The sequence below is a fragment of the Argopecten irradians genome, chromosome 10 (assembly GCF_041381155.1).
Source record: "Argopecten irradians isolate NY chromosome 10, Ai_NY, whole genome shotgun sequence".
Classification (NCBI taxonomy): Eukaryota; Metazoa; Mollusca; class Bivalvia; order Pectinida; family Pectinidae; genus Argopecten; species Argopecten irradians.
In genome coordinates, this window is record NC_091143.1 from 27075568 (window position 1) to 27103358 (window position 27791).

The 27791-nt window shown below is 34.5% G+C and overlaps 1 pseudogene; it reads right to left on the reverse strand.

The window, feature by feature from the left end:
• Positions 1-27791, reverse strand: LOC138333524 (aryl hydrocarbon receptor nuclear translocator homolog; annotated as a pseudogene).

Here is a 27791-nt window from a genome sequence, read left to right on the forward strand (position 1 = left end):
TTTATTTTATTGTAATGATATTTAATAGCAAAATTTCAATATTATACAGAATTACGATACTCCAAATGGACAACAGAATCAATCTGTTTATACAAAATATTAACAGTGATCATGATAAAACAAATCTACAAAAAACTTACTGTTATAGAATGATGAATTCAATGTGTGACATTTAAACACTTAGAAGTAAACCCTGTTTGTCCAACTGTGTTTATCCAATGTCTGCAGCCAAAATCTAAACCATTCACCTTTGAAGACACATTTAGATTCTTTTAGTTTAATTTTTGGAATAGTCCATTTTAGAATTTCAGGCAGGAAATTAGGCATAGACAAGTAATTTCAATGTGGTCTGAATATAACTTAAGTTTCAAAGTTTTTAAAACAAAACTTTTCTCTTCAATCTAAGAAAAGAATTTTTCTGGGGTATTTGAATGTGTACAAAATTTCCAGTTTTTGTGTCTCAATCTAATGTATGAGCTATTTAATATAATATAATTGTATTAATGCATGAACATCAAACCAGTGTGTAAGGTGGTCACCAAAACTATAGGTTTATATGGTCATATAAAGGCAAGAGAAATACAATCGGATCGTATGTACCTTGTTCTAGGTTCAACTATTGAACTCAGAAAAAAGCTCTCAAAGGTAGAGTAAAATTTACAATGTAAAGAATTCTGTAGTAAAATTCAAAGTACAACACATTAACATATTCAAATAGAATTTGTCTTTTTTTTCTATCATATACTGTACTGATATTCAATATCAGAATTTGTAAAATTCTATTCATCAATCTCGTACTATTTGGCCTACATTCTAAACTGAATTTAAATACCAAAATTTAAATACCAAATATGCATCTTCTGCTTAGAATGAATTATGAAGAATTTACAGAATTGAAATGCCAAGAAGGACAGATATTTTTCTCTAATCATTTGTAAATCATTAAAACAGTGATTTCAAAGATGATAAATGAATTATGCAGTAATCTCAAAATCAAAGGTCTATAAAAATGATCGTTCAATTTTCTCCTTTAATATTTTCTGTCACTTTTAGACAGTGCTGCCATTTCACAAATGTAAGTCAATGTGCTGACAATGTCCTAAAAGGTTATGATGCATGGTGTAATGGACTTTGGTTAATCATCCTGTTGTGGAATGAGGTTAATATGAGTTTGGTGAAATTAATCTTTCTTATCTAACATTAATGTTAGAGGTAAAGCAGAAAGAGACACTACTGAAACATTACATGGTGTCTAACCTCCACAGTCTGTACAGTAATGTTTAAGAAAAATCAGCTGACCCGTGGATGTTCATGCTATGGGAGTAAATTTTTTCCGTGCCGGGAAAATATCAGTTGCATCTCTTTGACAATGCAAAATTCATTTAGAACTTTAAAAGCAATAATGTATGAAATTAAAAAGACCGAAATCTCATGGATTCAAATAGTGGATAAATTAAAACAGCAATTAATTTGTACAGAAAAGTACCACAGCAATACCACCATAGGACTGCTGTATAGTTAGTTTTATTCACGGAGGATCAAATTTCCTGTATTCATAGTCAGGTTAATTTCCGTAAACATAAAACCTGCGAATAGAATGGAAAAAATGACAAGCAATATAAACTGTATTACTTATTACTGTTAGAAATGTAAGAATATTTCTCTCCATGAATTAACAAAGATGAGATTTTGAAATTTTCTTTCCGTGAAATAAAACAACTATACAGTATTTTGGAAGTGAATCTGACATCATTAGATAGTATGTAATATCTTTAAAGATGATTTATCATCTAACATAACATGATTTGTGAATGAACAAAATTAATAAAATTCTGTATAAAATGAATATAAATCAAAGTTCCAACAATTTGACATTTCTAACATACATATATCACAATAAATGATGCATCTAAAAATGTACAATAAACAACTGGTTTAACAAAACTATCGACAAAATACTCTGAGTACATATAAACCACAAGCAAAGTCTACATCTAACATCAACTAACTGGTATACCGGAAACCACTTTAATTTCAAATATACAATATTTCGTGTTATCACTATTTTCAACATGTTCGCTAATACATTCATATTTGCGATAAATGGTTTTACATATTAGTTATTCGAGAAATGTTTGAATTCGTGTTTGAGCTTTTTTGCAAAAATTATGCGAAAATTTGTATTTAGAGAAAATATAGTGGTTTATAGTAATACATAACTACCAACAATTCAAATCAAAGAATATTTTTATTAGCACTAGCGCAGTTTCTATCAAGCACCAAAGATTTAATGAAATGCGAGATTTCAGAAATAAACTATTAAAAAAGATAAACATCAATGTCACTTTACTGAATGTTCAATTTGTAGAGAAATTTTCGTTTCCATTGCATATTTTTACAGATCAATAGATGGACTATTTTCTTTTTTCATTTGAAACATTATGTAGGGACATATATACACATGAATAGGTCAGAAACAGTCATGCAATATCTCTGCACAAAAAAATGTGTGAAATGTATAGTACCGCAGCTTACAGGGATTGATTGTAATGTATACAGTTCACTGTATGTCAATTTCAAAACAATTTTCTTAATCTCGCACAATAAAATAAAGAAGTTTCCATCTTCAAACCACTAAATACATTTGGAAATTTCAACGATTTTAGAAGTATCTACTTTTGTTAGATAATATGGCACATTTTTTAAGAATAGAAACATGAAGTTCAGTTTAGATTTTTTTATCATAAACAGGGGTATACTTCTTGACGTGATTAAGATCTTTTCATGTTCATGTTTTTTTCACAAAATAAATGTATTAACACTATTCCATTACTATTGCACTAGAGAACTTATTGCAACAAAAATCCAATTCCAAAATTATGCAGTAATCAGAAAAAAAAAAAAGAAAAAAGAGAAAAAAAAGAAAGAAAGAAAAAATATATCTTAATTTTAAAACCAATCTGTACTTTTCAAACAGAATTATCATAGCAAATACTACATCTTCGAGCTTTGCATTATAAATAAAAGCTAAAATCTAACAATAGAATAACCAGCTGGTACCCACCATTTTTTTATTTTTAACATTTTTTTATCAAAAGTTTACAAAGATGTATTGTTTACACAACATGAAAATAATACAGCTTTGTGACGGTTGGTAAAACTGTATAAATATTATAGACAATTTTCATCAATTAATAAAATGAGTTAAGAGATAAATATCAGCTACCTTAAAAACCTCTACCTATTAAAGTAGAGTAGCATAAATCTGAAAACTCAACATGATAAAAGGAAAATGATTTTATCTCTTGATGCATTAAGCACAAGAGATTACAGTATTATGGAAAATACCAAATAGTCGGTTATTTTTGCTGGATATTTCTGTGATTTAGCAGAACATTGCTATGACCATGAATAATTGATCCACAAATATATGAGTGAATGAGTCGTATAAACCCTGACAGCAAGAATGCAAAAAATTAAAACCACAAACATTTAATTTTCGCTATTTTTTTTTAAAGTTAAAATCCTGAAAATTTTGACCGCATATAACCAGATATATTATATGTCTGAATAGAAAATTTTGAGTGCAAAACTGGTTTATAGGGAAGAAAACAAACCATTAGGCTTCATATGATAGCCAGGTTTCTTGAAACAATTGTGTTTTGATTTCAATCATGATATTTCAAACAAAATATTTAAAGCAAAGTTTGATATTTGATGTGGACATCTTAAAATCAATTGCAACATCGCATAATCGATACATTAATATATCAATAAATCAAGTTTAAAATGTGTATTTAAATAACATTCACACATGATTGAAGAGGTATTAAGTACTACCAATCAATATGACCACAGTCTAGAAATACATTGATTCTAAACCCAAGGTGAAAAAGATGATTCAGGTTGTACAGATTCCTTGAAAATCATGCTAATCAGTTAATACTCAAACACATGTGTGTATTAACTTTACTAACAAAAAGGGAAAGATTATGCAAAATTATGAAGTATGTAGAGAGCACACTCATCACTCAACTGTTTATCAGATCTGAGACTTTTACCAGTACATATTCAATATCATCAAATTCCCAAACTTCCATTACAAATGAATGTAGATTTATTAACCCTAGAAAGAACTTGTTAGACTTGGGTACGAAATACAACCTGAAAAAAGATAATTGCAAAGTTTGTACAATATAGAGAAATACTACAATATGAATACATACAGTGAAGTATATCTAATCGGATGAGGAGGTGAAAAGGAATCAGCAATTCAAATCAAGTACATTCTGTATGTATACAGTTGAAGAGGAACAATAATGAAACAATACAGTGTATTTGAGAAGGAGTGATAATGAAACAATATACATCTGTAAAAAAATTATCATCAGGATGGAGAGAAATTACTCAGTCTGTGAAAGTGTTGAACATGCCTGACAAATCACTAAACTCAGGCCCTCCTTGCTGGTCCAGCATACGGAACATATCACTGAACTCCTCGTTCTGAGGCGCTTGTTGCTGCTGTGGGTTGTTGGATTGAGTCTGACTCGGCGGGGCTTGTCCCTGTCCTGGTGTGGGTCCCTGGGGTCCTGCCTGTGGCTGACTCTGAGTGGCGTCCCCTGCCCCGGCCTGCCAATGTGAGGGAGGCCACATTCCTGTGCCTGCGGCACCAGCAGGTGATGAGTGTGTGAAGCTGTTGGACTGTGAGTTAGGAACGCCTCCCTGTGTGCCTCCGCCTAGCTGTGTGTAGGTTGGTCCACCAGCTAATAATACAATATTCATATAATTTGTTATAGATCCAAAAGAATACACAATATTATCAATGCTAATATCATTGTCAGATACCTCAATTATAAACCACTTCATTTTTGTGAGATATAATGTTCTTTTACTAAAACGCAAAATCAAAAGAGTTTTGCGAATTTATGATATAAAGCATAATTACAAGATGCTGATATGCTTAAAATCACTTAACAGCAAATTTATTTGTAAATATGTTAAAATTAATGAATACACAAAATAAAGTGTGCATGAAAATGAAGTGGTTTATAGAAGTATTAGGTATCCTATAACAAATTTCATAATCGGTCAGAAAATACTATAGATCTTAGACAGATCATATTATATCCAGTCTCCCGACCTGTTGACTTAAATGTTATCTATGAACAACAGTCAAAGGGGAAACAACTCAATCAAAATACAATTTCCCACAATAAAAGGGCAGAGAATGAAGCTTAAGTAACCTACTTACCAGGAGAAGACCTGTTACGGCTGATCTGTGAGTACTTACACAATGAAAGGGTAGAGAATCAAGTCTAAGTAACCTACTTACCAGGAGAAGAACTATTAGGGCTGATCTGTGAGTATTTACACAATAAAAGGGTAGAGAATCAAGCCTAAGTAACCTACTTACCAGGAGAAGAACTATTAGGGCTGATCTGTGAGTACTTACACAATAAAAGGGTAGAGAATCAAGCCTAAGTAACCTACTTACCAGGAGAAGAACTATTAGGGCTGATCTGTGAGTATTTACACAATAAAAGGGTAGAGAATCAAGCCTAAGTAACCTACTTACCAGGAGAAGAACTATTAGGGCTGATCTGTGAGTATTTACACAATAAAAGGGTAGAGAATCAAGCCTAAGTAACCTACTTACCAGGAGAAGAACTATTAGGGCTGATCTGTGAGTATTTACACAATAAAAGGGTAGAGAATCAAGCCTAAGTAACCTACTTACCAGGAGAAGAACTATTAGGGCTGATCTGTGAGTATTTACACAATAAAAGGGTAGAGAATCAAGTCTAAGTAACCTACTTACCAGGAGAGGAACTATTAGGGCTGATCTGTGAGTATTTACACAATAAAAGGGTAGAGAATCAAGCTTAAGTAACCTACTTACCAGGAGAAGAACTATTAGGGCTGATCTGTGAGTATTTACACAATAAAAGGGTAGAGAATCAAGCCTAAGTAACCTACTTACCAGGAGAAGAACTATTAGGGCTGATCTGTGAGTATTTACACAATAAAAGGGTAGAGAATCAAGTCTAAGTAACCTACTTACCAGGAGAAGAACTATTAGGGCTGATCTGTGAGTATTTACACAATAAAAGGGTAGAGAATCAAGCCTAAGTAACCTACTTACCAGGAGAAGAACTATTAGGGCTGATCTGTGAGTATTTACACAATAAAAGGGTAGAGAATCAAGTCTAAGTAACCTACTTACCAGGAGAAGAACTATTAGGGCTGATCTGTGAGTATTTACACACAATAATAGGGTAGAGAATCAAGCCTAATAAACCTACTTACCAGGAGAAGAACTATTAGAGCTGATCTGTGAGTATTTACACACACAATAATAGGGTAGAGAATCAAGCCTAATAAACCTACTTACCAGGAGAAGAACTATTAGAGCTGATCTGTGAGTATTTACACAATAAAAGGGTAGAGAATCAAGCCTAAGTAACCTACTTACCAGGAGAAGAACTATTAGGGCTGATCTGTGAGTATTTACACAATAAAAGGGTAGAGAATCAAGCTTAAGTAACCTACTTACCAGGAGAAGAACTATTAGGGCTGATCTGTGAGTACTTACACAATAAAAGGATAGAGAATCAAGCCTAAGTAACCTACTTACCAGGAGAAGAACTATTAGGGCTGATCTGTGAGTATTTACACAATAAAAGGGTAGAGAATCAAGTCTAAGTAACCTACTTACCAGGAGAAGAACTATTAGGGCTGATCTGTGAGTATTTACACACAATAATAGGGTAGAGAATCAAGCCTAATAAACCTACTTACCAGGAGAAGAACTATTAGAGCTGATCTGTGAGTATTTACATAATAAAAGGGTAGAGAATCAAGCCTAAGTAACCTACTTACCAGGAGAAGAACTATTAGGGCTGATCTGTGAGTATTTACACAATAAAAGGGTAGAGAATCAAGCTTAAGTAACCTACTTACCAGGAGAAGAACTATTAGGGCTGATCTGTGAGTATTTACACAATAAAAGGGTAGAGAATCAAGCCTAAGTAACCTACTTACCAGGAGAAGAACTATTAGGGCTGATCTGTGAGTATTTACACAATAAAAGGGTAGAGAATCAAGTCTAAGTAACCTACTTACCAGGAGAAGAAACTATTAGGGCTGATCTGTGAGTATTTACACAATAAAAAGGGTAGAGAATCAAGCCTAAGTAACCTACTTACCAGGAGAAGAACTATTAGGGCTGATCTGTGAGTATTTACACAATAAAAGGGTAGAGAATCAAGTCTAAGTAACCTACTTACCAGGAGAAGAACTATTAGGGCTGATCTGTGAGTATTTACACACAATAATAGGGTAGAGAATCAAGCCTAATAAACCTACTTACCAGGAGAAGAACTATTAGGGCTGATCTGTGAGTATTTACACACAATAATAGGGTAGAGAATCAAGCCTAATAAACCTACTTACCAGGAGAAGAACTATTAGGGCTGATCTGTGAGTATTTACACAATAAAATGGTAGAGAATCAAGCCTAAGTAACCTACTTACCAGGAGAGGAACTATTAGGGCTGATCTGTGAGTATTTACACAATAAAAGGGTAGAGAATCAAGCTTAAGTAACCTACTTACCAGGAGAAAGAACTATTAGGGCTGATCTGTGAGTATTTTACACAATAAAAGGGTAGAGAAATCAAGCCTAGTAACCTACTTACCAGGAGAAGAACTATTAGGGCTGATCTGTGAGTATTTACACAATAAAAGGGTAGAGAATCAAGTCTAAGTAACCTACTTACCAGGAGAAGAACTATTAGGGCTGATCTGTGAGTATTTACACACAATAATAGGGTAGAGAATCAAGCCTAATAAACCTACTTACCAGGAGAAGAACTATTAGGGCTGATCTGTGAGTATTTACATAATAAAAGGGTAGAGATCAAGCCTAAGTAACCTACTTACCAGGAGAAGAACTATTAGAGCTGATCTGTGAGTATTTACACAATAAAAGGGTAGAGAATCAAGCCTAAATAACCTACTTACCAGGAGAAGAACTATTAGGGCTGATCTGTGAGTAATCCTGCTGCCGGATTGCCACCAAAATCAGTTCCAGCCTGTAGCACAAAAATATAATCTATACTGTCAATGATAAAGATACAACTTAAAAAAATAAATCACCCATGACAATATCCTTCAGTACCACAAACCTGATTTAATTACATCCACACAAAGTTATTCAATGACTTCCAAAATATCAGTAAATCAGAAATTCTGCTGATGCTTTTTTTAACATAACACAAATTTACTCTTCCCATGTGTGTAATTACTGTTTCTACATTATGGTTCTGAATCTATTATACCTTTTTATCAGCATACTAGTGATGTAAAACATTTGGAAGAGCTCCATGAGGGGTTTAAGGCTACATCTGACTCCTAGCTCTGTACTAACCTGTGTTTGATTAAAGCCTGCTTGGGAAGGCCAGCTTCCTGAGGGGTTGGGGCTACGCCTGACCCCTGAACCCTGGGTTTGTTGAGATAAAGGCATACTAGCTGCCACACTCTGGGAGGGGTACTGTTTCATCTGCTGGTTAGGTGAATTATATGTGGAATACATGTCCTGCCTACCAACTTGTCGGCTGCCAGCTACAATTAAAAGAGATCAATACAATAAGCCTTATCAATCTTATGATCAGCCATTCTATGTATGTCAAAGTACAACCTTTAGTAAACAATGGTTTATCATTTTATATGTAGAACTAAATTAGGTGGGAATATATCATTCACTTCATTATAACAAACTGAATATGTATTTCTCACTTCAGCTTCCTTGCACAAATTGACTGCCTCCCTGGATCCCCCCATTTAAAACCATAGAATTTATTTTACTGGCGGCCCCCGATTGTGCTCCGAACTGTTCAATTGCACAAATTCCAATTTTTGTTTTTTTTTTTTATCTTCATGTCAACATGAAGTTTTTTGGAAACATAATTTCAAATTTTAGTCCCTCACCTAAAAGCGAAAACAGGAAAAACACAAAAACAACAAAAAAGCTTGAAAATAAGCATATCATGTTAAGATCCTAAATCGACTCAAAAAACCAGAGTGTGTAATACGGTTGTTAATGAAATCCCAAAAACCGAGGTGGGTAAAGTGCAGATTTTCTGTGGATTCAGTCCAACCTTCCCGGTGATTATGATGTCATGAAACACATGGGGCCGAAAATGCTGACGATCATAATCACCGGGAAAGGTTGGACTAATCGACGGTTAAATAGTACTTTTACTCACATCGTTTTGGGATCTCGAAACCCCCCTATTCAGATTGAACATCAGTTTAATGACCTACCTCCCATGACTGTACTGTAAGTGGTAGGATTCGTAGTTCAGGGCTGTTTGGTGGACATAGTGTTGATAGGAGTCCGAAGCAAGTGGGCGGGGCGGGGTGTTGTACGCGATTGGCTGGTTGGTGTCGGCTACTGGTTCCTGGGGTGTGGTCATACTGGGGCGGGGACAGCACTAGAGGCTCTCCCTGCTGTACCACTCCTGGTCACAGAAACAGGACAGTCAGTTATTGAGAAAGATGTTACTGCATTTGCATCATCACAATTTATTGTAAACTTTCTATTGACAAGTTGACTATTGTAAAGACAATGAAGGCTTTCCGACCCTTGCGGGACTCAGTAGCGTGTGGTTATAAAACCAAATATGTGTGATAATTTCAATTATCATAGTAACAAGTAGAGCTATTATGGCTCCCACCTATCAAAATTTGTTTATGTGAAAGGAAAAGTAAACAGTAAGTTAATAAATTTTAGTTATGTGTGTAAGATACATTCATCCACACCTGGTGAAAATTAAAAATCATGTAAATTTATATTTTTGGTGGCAACCTGCTAGACGCCGTGAATTAATAGCAAATAATGCATCAACCAGAGGTATCCCCAAAAAGACAAAAGCTGGTTGCATAACATTATGGTTTAGAGCCATCTACACAAGGGTATATACTTACTTCGCCGAGAGTGTTTGTACATACAATATATTCCCACTCAATCTGTGTATGGATTCTGAAAAACTAAAGCTTACTCGTCCGTAGCCATACCCAATCATGATTGGAGGCCCTGAATCTGTACAAGATGGGACATTACCTTGGCCCTTCAACTTCACACACTGGAATAACAGGTTGTTTTTCATTTAAATTTGAAAGGTAAGATTTTTAAAGTTTTGACATGTTATCTGGTTAAATTTTAAAGCTTCAAAATGATGGTCAGTGCATACATTATTATAATGAAGAAATTGCATTTATGTTTTGTCTACATGTTAAGACATTAATTTGGAAGATGATATCATACAGCAAAACAATAAACTCTTTTAACAAAGTTTTAAAGTGATATATAACAGTAAACCAATTTTTTTTCTTCGGCAAATAAATTTCACTGATACCCATGTCAAAAGCAAGTTCTCAAAGATTATCTTTCACAACTTTAAATAAGTGAATGATTATACTTTTCTTTGTTAATGCGGAAGACATCAAGCTTTTGAGAATTTATTTTGATTGTGAATTCACAATGTAAATTACATGAGAAAATTTGGTTTCCAGTATGTGAAAAATTAATAATCCATCTCAAATATTTCTAGTTCATGAGTTGCATGTTTTTGTAATGTTACCTTGCCTTTTTTTTAAATGTATACTTTCATATGTCCCTTTATCCTTGGGATGGAAGAAATCAAAAAGTGACTTTTCCCACGAGGTCTTGGGGCTGGTAAACCAAGAACAGCTGTTACTCTGGACACACACCGGTTCAAGGGAGGTAAAATTTTTATTGTTAGATAGTAAGAACTAACTTATTGGTTATAATTCCTAACTTCTTCTCCCACCTGGATAAACGTAAGTTATTATTGTTGTTCCTGTGATCATGTAGCTTTTTTAATGGAATTAGCTTCATTTCCTCTATCAAATTCAATTTTGTGTATACAATATTTTGTGTATTGGTTACTTTTCAACATATTCTTGAATACACACATGTACATCAATTTGCTATCTATCACCTGTTGCAAACAATAATAAAAAAATTACAAAAACTGCATTTGTGTTTTTCAATTCATAAAATCAATCAAACAGTTAGTTGGAAATGTTAATTTTAATGACAGCTGTGGTTTGTATGGAAGAGATGTTTATACTATGACACCCTTTGTGACCCACCTTTGATCCACCAAAACGTAAACTTTCCTTCGAGAAATCTGCTGCGTTAGGTCCCATAAGGACGTTACAGTTTTGGGTGAACTAGGTCAACTTGGAGAGACCGTTACTTCCAACAGTGAACCGTCAGATTCTCCTTTTTGTCCTCGTCACTTGGACACTGATAATATTCAGAAGTTCTAGCCTCTCGTACTTAGGTAATATGCTGACACTAATATTAAGTTACTTTCTCATATTAGAGGCAAAACTGATGTATCAACAACCGACAGGTTCTTTCCTCCGTTTAGGGACCAAATCTGAAACATATTCCGACCGGTTCTTTCTCAAATACTTAGGAAACAAATGCAAACCATAATATTAATTTCCTAGGACCGACTTAAACACATCTTCTGTAATAAACAAATTTCCTCGTACAGGACAAATCTGAATGTAACCATTCAACACTCTTTCCTGAAAACTTAGGACAACATCTTATGATGTAATAATCAGACAGATCTTCCTGCTACGTACTTAGGACAATACATTGATGTTAATATTCAGACAGTGTTCTTTCCTCCGTACTTTTAGGACAACATCTGATGTAATATTCAGACAGTTCGTTTCCTCCGTACTTAGGACAACATCTGATGTAATATTCAGACAGTCTTTCCTCCGTACTTCGTGACAACATCTGATGTAATATTCAGACAGTTCTTTCCTCCGAACTTAGGACAACAATTGACATAATATTCAGACAGTTCTTTCCTCCGTACGTAGGACAAAACATCTGATGTAATATTTCAGACAGTTCTTTCCTCCGTACTTAGGACAACATCTGATGTAATATTCAGACAGTTCTTTCCTCCGTACTTAGGACAACATCTGACATAATATTCAGACAGTTCTTTTTCTCCCGTACTTAGGACAACATCTTGATTAATAATTCAGACAGTTCTTTCCTCCGTACTTAGGACAACATCTGATGTAATATTCAGACAGTTCTTTCCTCCGTACTTAGGACAACATCTGATGTAATATTCAGACAATTCTTTCCTCCGTACTTAGGACAACATCTGATGTAACATTCAGACAGTTCTTTCCTCCGTACTTAGGACAACATCTGATGTAATATTCAGACAGTTCTTTCCTCCGTACTTAGGACAACATCTGATGTAATATTCAGACAGTTCTTTCCTCCGTACTTAGGACAACATCTGATGTAATATTCAGACAGTTCTTTCCTCCGTACTTAAGGACAACATCTGATGTAATATTCAGACAGTTCTTTCCTCCGTAACTTAGGACAAAACATCTGATGTAACATTCAGACAGTTCTTTCCTCCGTACTTATGACAACATCTGATGTAATATTCAGACCTGTTCTTTCCTCCGTAACTTAGGACAACATCTGATGTAACATTCAGAGCACTGTTCCTTTCTCCGTACTTAGGACAACATCTGACATAATATTCAGTACAGTTCTTTCCTCCGTACTTAGGACAACATCTGATGTAACATTCAGACAGTTCTTTCCTCCGTACTTTAGGACAACATCTGATGTAATATCAGACATGTCTTTCTCCGTACTTAGGACAACATCTGATGAATATTCAGACAGTTCTTTCCTCCGTACTTAGGACAACATCTGATGTAATATTCAGACAGTTCCTTTCCTCCATACTTAGGACAACATTGATGTAAGTAATTCAGATCAGTTCTTTCCTCCGTACTTAGGACAACAGGAACTGACATCTGATGTAACATTCAGACAGTTCTTTCCTCCGTACTTAGGAAAATCTGATGTAATATTCAGACAGTTTCTTTCCTCCGTACTTAGGACACACATCTGATGTAATATTCAGACAGTTTCTTTCCTCCGTACTTGGGAAAAACATCTGATGTAATATTCAGACAGTTTCTTTCCTCCGTACTTAGGACAACATCTGACCTATTGTACATATTCAGACAGTTCTTTCCTCCGTACTTAGGACCAACATCTGATGTAATATATTCAGACAGTTCTTTTCTCCTCCGTACTTGAAATTAAGAATCCATCTCAAATTTTAAGTTCTATGTGTGCAGTTTTTGTAATGTTACCTTGCTCAAATGTATCTTTCATATGTCCTTTATCTTCGGGATGGTAGAAATCAAAAGCAGATTTTCCCAAGAGGTCTTGGGGCTGGTAACCAAGTACAGCTGTTACTCTGGAAACACACAGGTTCAAGGAGGTAAATTTTATTGGTATAGTAAGAACTAAACTTATTGGTTTAATTCACAATTTCTATCCCACCATGGATAAGAGTAAGTTATTATTGTTGTCCTGTGATCATGTAGCTTTTTTAATGGAATAGCTTTATTTCCTCTATCAAATTCAATTTCGTGTATACAATATTTTGTGTATTTGTTACTTTCAACATATTCGTGAATACACACATGTACATCAATTCGCTATCATGGACTCTTGCAAACAATAATAAAATTACAAAACAATTTGTGTTTTTCAATTCATAAATCAATCAACAGTTGGAAATGTAGCTGTGGTTTGTAGTAAAGAGATGTTTATGCAATGACACCTTTGTGACCCACCTTTGATCCACAAACGTAAACTTTCCTTCAATACTGTGTCGAGATATGAATTCTGTAGCTGCGTTAGGTCCCATAAGGTCGTTACAGTTGGGTGTACTGGTCACTTGGAGACGACCAATAGCCACCAGACAACAGTGACCACCGCCATTCTCGTCGGTGTCTCTGTCAATCTGGACACCTAGATAAATAGGTTTATATCATAAAACTTAAGTTATCTTTCTCTTTAAGAGCAAAATACATCATCCAGTGAACAGGATTTTCATTTTCTGAATAAAACTCAAAGTTTGTAATAACAAATCTACATTATCTAATCTAGACCGTTAACACCCTTTTAAAACAAATGACAACCCAAACTAATACCACAACTGATCTAGTCCTGAAAATATCTACAACATCTTATGTAATATTCAGACAATTCTTTCCTCCGTACTTAGGACAACATCTTATGTAATATTCAGACAGTTCTTTCCTCCGTACTTAGAATAACATCTGATGTAATATTCAGGCAGTTCTTTCCTCCGTACTTAGGACAACATCTTATGTAACATTCAGACAGTTCTTTCCTCCGTACTTAGGACAACATCTGATGTAATATTCAGACAGTTCTTTCCTCCGTACTTAGGACAACATCTGACGTAATATTCAGACAGTTCTTTCCTCCGTACTTAGGACAACATCTGATGTAATATTCATACAGTTCTTTCCTCCGTACTTAGACAACATCTGACGTAATATTCAGACAAATTTCCTTCGTACTTAAGATTATGCAACATTTGTTACAGAAAAGATAACTCTTTTGGCCTTTTACCAAGGTAAGGAAAAGAAGGCCCACATGTGCTGGGGATGTACACATTGTTGCCATAATCAACTTGGACTCCCCCCCCCCCCCATGATAATGACACAATGCTTCTAAACAATCAAAATTTCATAATGTTTTCTTTAAGAGAAAAATAATCAAACATTGATCTGTCAGGTGGACAGGGATATATTTGTATTTCAACCCCTCATGAAAGATTTCAGCTGTCAACACTTAGCAAAGCCTTGTGTTGTGCAGCCAAAATCCTTCACTTGAGTCGAGATATCCGACCACTTGACGAGCAAATGTTAGATTATATTAGTCTCATATCTGTCTTTACTTCCCTTAAAAACAAGAGACATTTTGTAAATGACACACTTAAAAACCTTATTGATTACTTGGTAAATGATTTGAGGTAAAGATTTTTTTTTTATTTAGTTCCACACACACCTGATGGAGGCCAGTTTTTTATGTAGCCTGTGACGTGTACGACAGTGTAATGATTTCCGTCCAGTGACGGTCCCAGTGTGTTCCTCTGTCGGATACGTATGGAATGGTTAGCTGTCATAGGATCCACTTGTACGTTTCCCATCTTCATACGACATATAAAGCCACGACGCGACCCCATACATAACCGAATGGAGGCTGCAACATAAATACAACAAATATATTGGATGTCAAATTTTTCTAGTATTGATACGCAGTACTTTATATTTCTAAAAGGCATAATTGCTCAATACACTAATACTCAAGATTTGGAATACTTGATTATATTAAAGAAATAAATACCTGGTAGCTGAAATGATAAATTTTATTTCTGAAAAAAGTGTAACAGATCGACGAGTGCTCGAGTATTCTGATATTGTATACTGAGCAGCTAGTATCCCGTAAGGATTTCATCATTTAGGGAGAAGACTATACTACAAACTTGTCTAATTGTTTTGACATTGTTAATCAAATTGTTTGAAATTGAAATTGATAACATGAAAATTGGCTGGATTTGTATTTGATGAAATATGATACTTATGACTTACTTTGGTGGCTGTCTTTCTTCACTGTTCCAGCTGAAAGATCAACACAGTCAGTAATTTTTGTGTGGATAATAATTTGCAATTACACTGGACATTGCTGCACAGGCATAACAATCGATGAAATCAAAAGTTATTCATATATACCCATTATGCCTGCTCATTTTTTTCTTCATTTTAAGTCAAAATTCAAAAAAAATTCTTACTTTTTAAATATAGGATAATTGTTGTGTAAAATTGACTCTTTTGAAATATCCTAAAGTGTCCCATTATGAACACTTCTGTTTTGATCTTTTTAAATAATCATCAATATTCAACAGAGATATTTTTCAAATCAACATAGGTCATTATTCTCTGATTGATAAATGTTCAAAGCAGTAAATTATTGTGTACTTATAAAGAAGTGAGGAGTGGGAACATGTACTTACTCTTAAGGTCGAGGATACGACCTGTGTTTTGAGATTCGGTTGTAGACAATTGTTCTCGGACTTTCTCCTGGTCGTCTGGATGAACCAGCTCATATAAGGTGTTACCAAACCATTCCGTCTGTCATAGAAAGTAACACTTCAAAGTCAGTAATATTTCAATAAAGACCACTGATTAAGTGGAATATAGGAAAAAGCCAAAGTCTGTCTATAAATTCATTCAGTGTCCTATTTCAGAGAACATGTTATAAATCCTAGGTAGAGGACCCGCAATTATCCAGATGCCTATAATTCCATAAACTTATAATCTGGACGAAAATATCCAGGATGGATTTGAATAGTGATAGAATCCAGCAGTCTCAAAACTTTGCAATCTGGACAATTTTATCTGGTTTAATTAATCATATTTTATGACAACAATCTAATTGCAGTTTTTCTACAACAATCTGATATGTCCATGCATAGAAATGACATGAGGTTTGTTTAACAGTAAATACCATTTTGCCGGTTTTTGTAACAAGACTGCTTGGATATTTACAGAAACATGAGCTCTATTTCTCCTTTATTCCTGTGTTTGGACCTACGTACCTGTGACTGGTGAAGTACCGGTGTGATGGAGTCTGACACGTATATTATCCGTCCCGTATCACATTGTACCACAAACAGGAAACCATCAGCTGCCTACAAATATAACAAATATAAACATTATTTCAACATGCTTGTTTATTTTGTCTTAACTTACATTTCAAACATCATCACATTTATACACATTCAATCAGGTCATGTCAACCTTGCCTGCATTTCTAACAATGAAATATTAGATACACAATTAAGTACACAAGGTAAGAGAAGGTGAATCTTCAACCTCCTTTAGGGTGAGACTAATAGAATCTTACATGGGACTGTCAGGTGGACAGAGGAATCTCAACCCGAGTGAAAGATTTTGGCTTGCTGAGGGATGATGGTCAAAATCCTTCACGAAGGTTGAGATATCTTGGTCCACCAGACAGGGCCATGTTTGATTCTTTTTCTCCCATACTTGAACGAGAAATGGTGAAAATTCAGTTGATAGGAACATTGTTGTGCGTTAAAAGGTCAATGTGAGCTGTCTTTTCCCTACCCTGGTGAAAGACAGTTATCTTTTCCCTAGCAACTGCAGGATAACTCTGTTAAGTATGAGAGAAAGGAGAATCTCATCCCACAGCATAAGACTCTTTAGTTGTAAAATACTTGGAAAGCCTCGTATTCTCCTGTCTTGCGCCAAAAAAGGGGGGGGGGGGTGGGGGGGAGGGATGAAATTATGACAGGATAAGATGGGATGAAATGACTCGGAAAGGACAATAGATAACAATGCATGTCCTTTCATTTTTCAATTGCTAAATTCTTACCCTTAAAGCTATCAACAGCCATATCAAAAGCTTTATACTTAGGCTTTATTCGTGTACCTAACTTTACCTTTAGAATAAAGGTGTTTGAGTTCCTGGTCAGTGTACCTACCTCTAGAATAAGGTGTTTGAGTTCCCGGTCAGTATACCTACCTCTAGAATAAGGTGTAGAAGTTTTGAGTTCCTGGTCAGTGTACCTACCTCTAGAATAAGGTGTTTGAGTTCCTGGTCAGTGTACCTACCTCTAGAAATAAGGTGTTTGAGTTCCCGGTCAGTGTACCTACCTCTAGAATAAGAGTGTTTGAGTTCGTCAGTGTACCTACCTCTAGAATAAGGTGTTTTTCCGGAGTGTACCTACCTCTAGAATAAAGGTGTTTGGTCAGTGTACCTACCTCTAGAATAAGTGTTTGAGTTCCCGGTCAGTGTACCTACCTCTAGAATAAGGTGTTGAGTTCCCGGTCAGTGTACCTACCTCTAGAATAAGTGTTTGAGTTCCGGTCAGTGTACCTACCTCTAGAATAAAAGGTGTTGGAGTTACCCAATCAGTGTACCCTACCTCTAGAATAAGGTGTTTGAGTTCCGGTCGTAGTGTACCTACCTCTAGAATAAGGTGTTTGAGTTCCTGGTCAGTGTACTACCTCTAGAATAAGGTGTTTGAGTTCCTGGTCAGTGTACTACCTCTAGAATAAGGTGTTTGAGTTCCTGTCAGTGTACCTACCTCTAGAATAAGGTGTTTGAGTTCCTGGTCAGTGTACCTACCTCTAGAATAAGGTGTTTGAGTTCCTGGTCAGTGTACCTACCTCTAGAATAAGGTGTTTGAGTTCCTGGTCAGTGTACCTACCTCTAGAATAAGGTGTTTGAGTTCCTGGTCAGTGTACCTACCTCTAGAATAAGGTGTTTGAGTTCCTGGTCAGTGTACCTACCTCTAGAATAAGGTGTTTGAGTTCCTGGTCAGTGTACCTACCTCTAGAATAAGGTGTTTGAGTTCCTGGTCAGTGTACCTACCTCTAGAATAAGGTGTTTGAGTTCCTGGTCAGTGTACCTACCTCTAGAATAAGGTGTTTGAGTTCCTGGTCAGTGTACCTACCTCTAGAATAAGGTGTTTGAGTTCCTGGTCAGTGTACCTACCTCTAGAATAAGGTGTTTGAGTTCCTGGCCAGTGTACCTACCTCTAGAATAAGGTGTTTGAGTTCCTGGTCAGTGAGAAATGAAGGTTTGTAGGACCCATCTGAATTGGTGTTGCCTGTTCCTTAAACAGATAACATGCACAACTTTAAAATCTTGTATCTGATAAAAAAATAATTTTAGGATTATACATGTACAACAAATGAGCATCTTCAGAACTTTACAGATATTTCATTGACATGAGCATGAAACACATTTTAGCAATAGATAAAGAAATTCTTAGAGCAAACTTTGAATAGTTTTACAATTATCAACTGATATCAGTTTACTGGTTATACACTTTTTGGTTTGAATGAAAGTGTTTGAAGGGTCTTTTAAATATGGGAGAAAACTAGAGATTCTGAAGAAAATCCCTTTGGTCGTGCATGTTCATATCTGATCATGATCATGATCAGGAATTGTCTTTGTAAAAGGTCTGTTACACCTGTGCCACCTGAAAACACTTATTTAAACCTTGACAGGATATTTACGATGCAACATTTACAAGAAATTTGATAATGTAAATGCAAAATTTTTGGTGTCTATACTAATCCACTTGAATGTTATCAGTCTATGTATGTATGATCTTTTTCTAATCTGAATACCAAATAGCCAATTATTTTTGTGAGCAAAAATTTTGTGATATGAGCTAAAAATATGAAAATTATTAAATTTTAAATGGCTATTTCAATTTTTTTCATGATCAGTTTTTTTTAAAGGTATATATGATTTAACCATTTCTAAATATATAACAGGTCAAATTATAATGATTATAGAAATGTCTTGACAAATTGCAGGAAAATATCATACCCGTCAAATTACCCGCTTACGATACAACATTAAAACAAACTTTAGAGTACTTGTATAGACATGACTGTAGCTGTTTCATCCTTGATCCCAAGTGGACCAAATGGAACCCACATTACCTATACTAGTACCTCGAAGCGTTTTCATATGAGACACTGCCATCCTGAGAATGGTCAGTTTGTCTGGCTTTCTGGCCAATGTGCTGCAAGTGGGAACCATGTCACACAGCTCGTTAATGTAGGTGGTCATCTTGTTCCTTCTCCGTCTCTCAATCTCACAGTGGCTCTCCCTGTAACCGTACATATACCATAAACACTTAAGGAAACATATACAAGATTCAATTTGTCTGTCAACAATGAATATTTTCTCTTGAAACATATTCTTATTATGAGTGAACGTATCTCAGATTATCATTTATGCATTAAATGCTAGGGTTTTTTTTTCTTCCCGAGTTTCATGTCATGATCTGGTATTATCTATAATCAAGAAATAAATTCTAATCAAAGTTACCATAGTTACTATACTTTTTGTTCTCTAAACAGTGTTACAGTGTGAGACTTATTCAAAATTCAGTATTAAGGTTATGGCTTGAATTATTTTAGCATTAGATTTACCATAAATATCTTTGATAAAACATCATGTAATACAAGTATGGTTCACAGAATACAGAAACAAGATAGTTGTATAATGTTATTCCATGCACAAGTCATCAGGACTGGATAAGATTGCATAGTAAATTATATAAGTTCCAACACAATACCAATGTTATTATCACCGCATGATTATCATACCATTAAAAGTATCTATAAAAGTAACTCGCACCCAAATTAAGTTTAGTCAAGGTGATATATATATCACATAATGTATAGTTATTATATCTAATTTTGAAGGGAGAAAGTTTCACAATCTTTTTAATTTGTATTTCCATAAAGAAATGTTAGCACTTTTGTCAACTTCTAACAGTAATAAGTGATATATATTATTTATCATTCTTGCCTTCTTTGCAGGTATCTCATTTGTGGAATTATAGTGAATGTTAATATCCCACTAATACAACTATACAGCATTTTTATAATTATATAGAAGGAACTTCTTCAAACTCCTCAATTAACACCATCAATTATAAGATGCTACTGTATCATGCAGTTAAGAACATATGACATATTATTTCATAATGAAGGATTTTCAGTATCAATTTGTAGTCTGGTAAATATCATCAGTAGGAGGAAAACATTTTTTCAGATGTGGTTGGTTTACTGCAAAGGTCTTGATTTTTAAGTATCAATTTGTAGTCTGGTAAATATCATCAGTAGGAAGAAAACATTTTTTCAGATGTGGTTGGTTTACTGCAAAGGTCTTGATTTTTAAGTATCAATTTGTAGTCTGGTAAAAACGAGAACAGAATAACTTTGATTTGATTTGATTACTGCAAAGGTCTTGATTTTTAAGTATCAATTTGTAGTCTGGTAAACGAGAACAGAATAACTTTGATTTGATTTGATTTTCTTCAAAAACAAAAAAATATTCGCATTAATTTAAGTTTTATCTAATTGTTATGGAAATTTTTGTTTGTTTTATACATTTTGTTACACAATATATATGAACTTTTGAAATATTTTGAAAAAAAAAATTCAACATTTGCAGTAATTATGACAGAGTTAGTATAGAGAGTCCCTGGTTACAGCTTACAACCTGGCAAACCGCTCCTTGTCCACCTGGTCCTGTGTGAAAGACCCGCCCTGCTGACTGTCGTCATCATCAGATCTGAAAGTACATTTAAATGATTCATAAAATAATTTAAAAGATTTCATTCGAAAAATAAGCAAAACTTCAATTAGCACCTGCTTATACTATTATCTTAGCTTATACACCATGATTTCTTCTTTTTTCATTGAAGTGTCAGAACTCTAAAGATAAAGTGCAATTGACACTATGTTTGGAAAGCCTGCATTACCAGACCTCTAAAAGTATTCTTCTGGTTTTTTTAATCTATTGCATTGTTTTCTCTTCATAAAAACTTTCACCAACTGATATTGAAACAAATCTACTTATATTACATGAACCATTCATTCTACAACCCAATGAAGGTCTTTCTAGCCAGTTACAAAAGTAGTCTTATAGTCAGGTTATTTTATGTAGAAATTTGTCATTTGGGACTTAACACAGACATCGCGAAAATTGAAAAAAATGGACCGACATTCGGAACGGCAAGGACTTTGAGTAAGCCGGACCGAACAAGATTTTGCTGGACCAAACATTAATGTGAATTTTTAAAGTAAACATAACTTCCTGTTGTTAGCATCCAGGCAGCTGTTTTTATGATTATCTTATGCAGTTTACGTTTTTGCCAGGTATGGCACCTGCAAAATACTTCAGAAATGCCATTTCTACCCACTTTCAGTACTAAATAATTGCCGGACGGTCGGTCCGGACTGGATTTTAAAATAGGCGGTCCAAGTCAAATTTTGTCGGACATGTCCATCGGACCGACAAATTTTGCGATGTCTGCTAACAAAGTCGTCTTATAATGCAGATGGTCTTTATACAGACTGGGGTGGCTGCTGAAGGCAGGTTTACTTTATACATGTACTGTATTCGACTCAATAAGCACCCATGTCCCTTTTGAGGCCTCATTTCAATGGGAATAATTCACATACCATGTGATACCCGATAGCGTTTTTGCGGACTAGTATCTCCAATGGTGATGGAACGTAACTATTTGTAATCTTCAAGCTGAAATGAAGTTAGCGCGGGATATCATCTGTTGACGTCGTTCCATCACCAAAAGAAACAATAGTCCTGCACAAATGTTATCAGGTATCATATGGTACGTGAATTATTCTCATTGCTCGGACATAAGACCCAAACTATCAAAACTGTGTAGCTTTGCAATAATTTCGTCTTATTAAACACCTTTCCATTTTTTAAATTTTTTAAACGCCCTGGGCTGTTATTGGGTCGAATATGGTATATCATTAGCTTTAACAAAATGGTTCACCTAAGACAATTTCAAGGTATGAAAGTGTGCTTTAATTTTTCTACCAACAATGAGCATGTGATTTCTAAACAATGTGTCTTTATCATAGACTGAATTAAGACTGATATCCGACACTTTTATGACTTTCCTGTCTGATATTTCATGTTCTTTCTAAGGTGATGGTGCTGTAATGTACATTTGATAAAACAAAGGAGTTTTCATGTTAATGGGTTTATTCCCCAGTGATTTATTAACTTAAAATATACATGTGTGCATTCTTAACTCCAGTACCAAAATTACCTTTATAGAACAAATTAGAGTTAACTATTATAACTAACGGCTCTTCTGTACAGTAAATAAAAATTGCACTTCATAATATTCTTACATATTCCAGTTACATATATACATTTACCTTGTGCCATATGGGATATTGTTGAAAATGGTAATATTGATCACTATTTGTCATGTTCTCTAAACAAATTCTGTTTCCTTGCTGTCATTTTTCTTTAATTTTTTCATAATTTAAAATCTCCCTGTTTAATATAAATAACTTGTTTGTAGCTATACCTATTAAATATATGTATTGTATTGGCAGCTGTAAATTACCTGGTTTCTGACAATTCCATCCTCAAAATTATAACTTAATATCTTTACCTGTACAGGGGCACTTGCAGAGGATAGAAAAATTGAAAACATTTGTAACGGTTGTAAAAATCGACAACTGGGCTCATTTACCATCAATTACAGTAAGAGAGATAAGACTGTGCCCCTGTGCAGGTAAAGATATATATCAACAACATGTATAACTACAACATTGGACATGTAACACATGCCAGTCCATGTCTGAGACACTTTATTGTTTGTTAATGCAGACCGACAACACAGTAGGGAACTTACTGTCAGTGAGACACAGACTATATTGCATGTGTTTATCAAAAATAAAACTTCCGCCATAAAAACGTCAGACCTTGACATTGAGTAGCATTATCAGGCAATTGTTCAGGTCACTTCTATTATAAGTTCTCTATGAGCTGTGAAATAATACATGTGCTGCAGTACATTTTATAATGTATTCTCTTTTACATGTACATGTGTATCTGTTTATACCACCTGTTGCCTGTTTTATAAGATTACATAAGCATTATAGTCTTTTGATATGATGCACTTAATAAACTTGTGTTTAAAATAAATCCTTTCATTATGTTTCAAAATGGATATGTTAATTATCTCAATGTACAAAACATTGTGGCACATTTTTTTTATTTATAATGATACCGGGTATGGCATCATCTTGAAATAATAAGACATTAATTTGCTGACCTGAAGCTTTCCTCTCCCCAATTTTTATAGGTTTTATTCTGTATATGAGATTATATTTTAACTCCAAAGGACACAATGAAAATCAACTACATGTAAATAATATGTACAGGTACCTTGCAAATATATTTTACAAAGTATAATCATGTGACAGAATACATATACTGGATTCTGATTGGCTAAACAAATATGTTCTGTTTGCAATAGTGTGCGGGGAAGCAGGCACTATTGAAGTGACAATTCATACATGTATGTTGTACTTTTAATGTAACAATATATTGTGGAAATGAAGATAGTGTTGTTTTTGTTACGATGACATAAAAACGGGTCTCATATGAGGGTGATGTATAAAACCGGTACCCAATATGGCCTGGTTGAGAGGGCACTATTGCCTCATAGTATTGTCTCGTGATGGGATAGTGTCCTCACCATCGGCTCTGGCACTATATACAATGTATTCCATCCCTTGACAATACTATGAGGCAATAGTGCCCTCTCAACTAGGCCAATAATAAATGAATACAGTTACTTACTCTTTTCCTGATGGTCCTTTCCTTTTTCTTTTGGTACTATCTGGGGTTCCTGTAAAAATAAAACGTAATTATTTATCGCACATATACACAGTGAAAATCAATGGGGAACTTAGACACCGGTAATTATGACCTTCCAAATCTTGATCTTTCAAAGATAAAACAATTGCAGATTTCCCATCAATAAGTATATTGATTTCAGCATCAACAAAAATTTCCTTAATTTCTTCTATGAGTATATGGTACATTATTATTTTATATATTATATAGATTTCGCAGTACAGTGTACAATGTACGTACTTATCATAATTTTGACCAGACCACTCCGATCAGATAAGTTAAAAGTACAACTATTCAAATTGTGAAGGAGGAGTCAAACGAAAGCATTACATGTATAAATTTATATTTAGGTCAAGTCAAAATGTAGGTCATGCTTGCATTGACCTAGCTAGTTTAATGTATAATTTGTCTATTATGATGAATCTACAAAATGTATCTCTAATTATAACTCAGAAAGTGCACGGAATGAATAAATGGTGTATCTATATTTGGCTGATACTTATAATTTATGAACTGTTAAATGTTATGTACATGATATTGTTAATACATATGATTATGATCGTAATACTAATCTGATCATACCCTCCTTTTCAAGAGGAAGGCACTGGACGATCGTAACTCTATATAAGTAGGCAAAGATGTAGTACTGAGGTAATCTACTTTATCAAAATTTTGTGAACCAGTACTTTCATACATATAAATGAAAAATTACTTTTAATCTAATTACCAAACCACATGTAATTGCCATTCACAGAAATAGAAATTAATCATTTTCAACTATATTTAATACAACCATTTTTCTGTTTTTATCTAATTGCTATATCTGATCTTTAAAAATTTAGAGCAAAACCCAATGGAGATAGACAAGTTACTTTTGCTTACTTCAAACAATTTTGAAAAGATAATAAAAAATCCTCAAAAGAAATGATGAATACTAGAATAAATTTTTTATTATATTTTATAGAGGAAGCAGAATTATAAGTTTATACATGTGTGTTAACCCATTGAAATTTAACAAATAAAACACGCAAATCATGATCAAAATTGAGATATCTACATGGGTGACTTTATCAAAATGACTTTATAAATAATAGAGAATAAGTCATACCAAAGAAAACTTCAGAAGTACCTGGTTTCCTGCAATATGATAGCAGGAAATGATAACTTTATAAGATTACTATTCCATTCATGTTCAACTCATGTGACCATAAAATACAACATATAGGTTCGTGCAACTCATGATAATTAGGTAAGTATAGGTCTTACTAGGTCGTACATTACAGACAGATATATTTTACCAGGAAATGCATATGTTTACATCAACAGACATTACAAATGGTGTAATATTTTAATTTGTCATGATCTGTCAGAGAGGGTTATGTTACCTGACCAGCAAATTAACATATGGTATATATAATTATATGATTAACAGTTCTATAAAAAGAATATAACATTAAATATCTCTAAAAAATAACTATAAACTGAGAACTTATCAGCAAACATAGCATTTCATCATTTTTTAGCTTCAATACGTCTAAACGTTGCATATATGATTTCAGCATATGGTACCGGTGAACACCATAATAACATAAGGATCTTCATTTTACATTTATTTTACAATGTTGTTGTATGTTTATAATTATGACCAACAGATCTAGATAACACTTCAAATAAAGCAGGTATTTAAGAAAAAATTAGATCCCAGAGGGATCTTGGCGCCCACCAAAGAATGATCTATGTCTGACAATGGAAAGAGGGATCTTTTCCCTGCTTTTCAAACTTGTTCAAACACACTACATATAAAATTTGAAACAGATCGCTATAGTACTTTCTAAGACATAGTGGTAACAAACTTCAACAATGAAATCTAAGATGGCGGCCGGTTTGCCATCTTGTATACCAATCAGTGCCGAAAGGCATTATGGATCAGTCCTTAAATGTACTATGCACAACTAGGGTACAAGGGGAAACTATGCATGGAATTTGAGAAAGATCCCTTCAGTACTTTTTGAGAAATATTGATAACAAACTTTAACTATCAAAATCCAAGATGGCCGTCAGTCGGTCATCTTGTTTCCGATCGGTCCCAAAATGCAATATGCACAATTAGGGTCCTAGGGGAACCTGTATATGAAATTTGAGAAAGATCCCTTCTGTACTTTTTGAGAAATAGCAGTAACAAACTTTAACTATCAAAATCCAAGATGACCGCCTATCGGCCATCTTGTTCAACGATCGGTACCAAAATGCAACATGCACAACTAGGGCCCTAGGGGAACCTATCTATGAAATTTGAGAAAGATCCCTTCAGTACTTTTTGAGAAATAGCGGTAACAAACTTTAACTATCAAAATCCAAGATGGCCGCCTCTCCGCCATCTTGTTCATCGATCGGTCCCAAAATGTAATATGCACAACTAGGGTCCTAGGGGAACCTGTATATGAAATTTGAGAAAGATCCCTTCAGCACTTTTTGAGAAATAGCGGTAACAAACTTTAACTATCAAAATCAAAGATGGCCACCTGTCGGCCATCTTGTTGACCAATCGGTCCCAAAATGCAATATGCACAACGAGGGTCCTAAGGGAACCGACATATGAAATTTGAGAAAGATCCCTTCAGTACTTTCTGAGAAATAGCGGTAACAAGAATTGTTAACGGACGGACGGACGGACGGACGGACGGACGGAAGGACGGATAAAGCAGGTATTTAAGAAAAAATTTCATCCCTGTTCATTCTGAGTGGAAAAATACAATTTAAAATATATCCTACTTGTTTATGTCATGACAAAGACATATACACGTATGTACATGTAATTACTAATTAAAAACTAAATCTCCCAATGGCGACTGACTGATGACGTATGTAGCCATGAATTACCTCATCTAGATTCAAATTGATGGTTTTCATGGATATGCAGTGTAAGATAGAACAGTTTTTGAACAGGAACATTTTTTGTTATTCATGGTAACAAATGTCATGAACAGTAAAACAGAAGATATTACCGAAAAAAACATGGCCGTATCCTGGATTTACATGATGGCCATACATCTGTGGCATAGGATCCTGAGATTCCGGACTTGGATAATTATCTGTTGATTGCTGCATATTTGAATATTCAAATCCATTTTTAGAATAATCCATTTTTATTGTCCGGCACTCAATATCACACTGAATTGTATATATCTATAAGGAGTGCTACATGCCTCCACTGATGAAGATTTTGTTAAATTCAGAATTTAAATGACAAATGATCATGAAAGCTATATCTATATCTAGTTCTAATTTTGGATCACTGAATAATCAAATCTGAAACGAATCCATGCATAATCTCAATCTTTTTAACTCCCTACACAGAATTCCAGCACTGATGTTGAACACCGAGTATAAATAAATTGTATGCCATAATGTGTCATTTTTCACTTTCACAATTCAGCGTCTGCCAGATATTTCACACTGTTGGAATCGTCACCATGACAATTGAATCCTACTTCACACCTTTTAACATGTGCTGCTGATTTAAGTCCGACTTCATGTTCACCAGGTAAGACAACTTTCCACA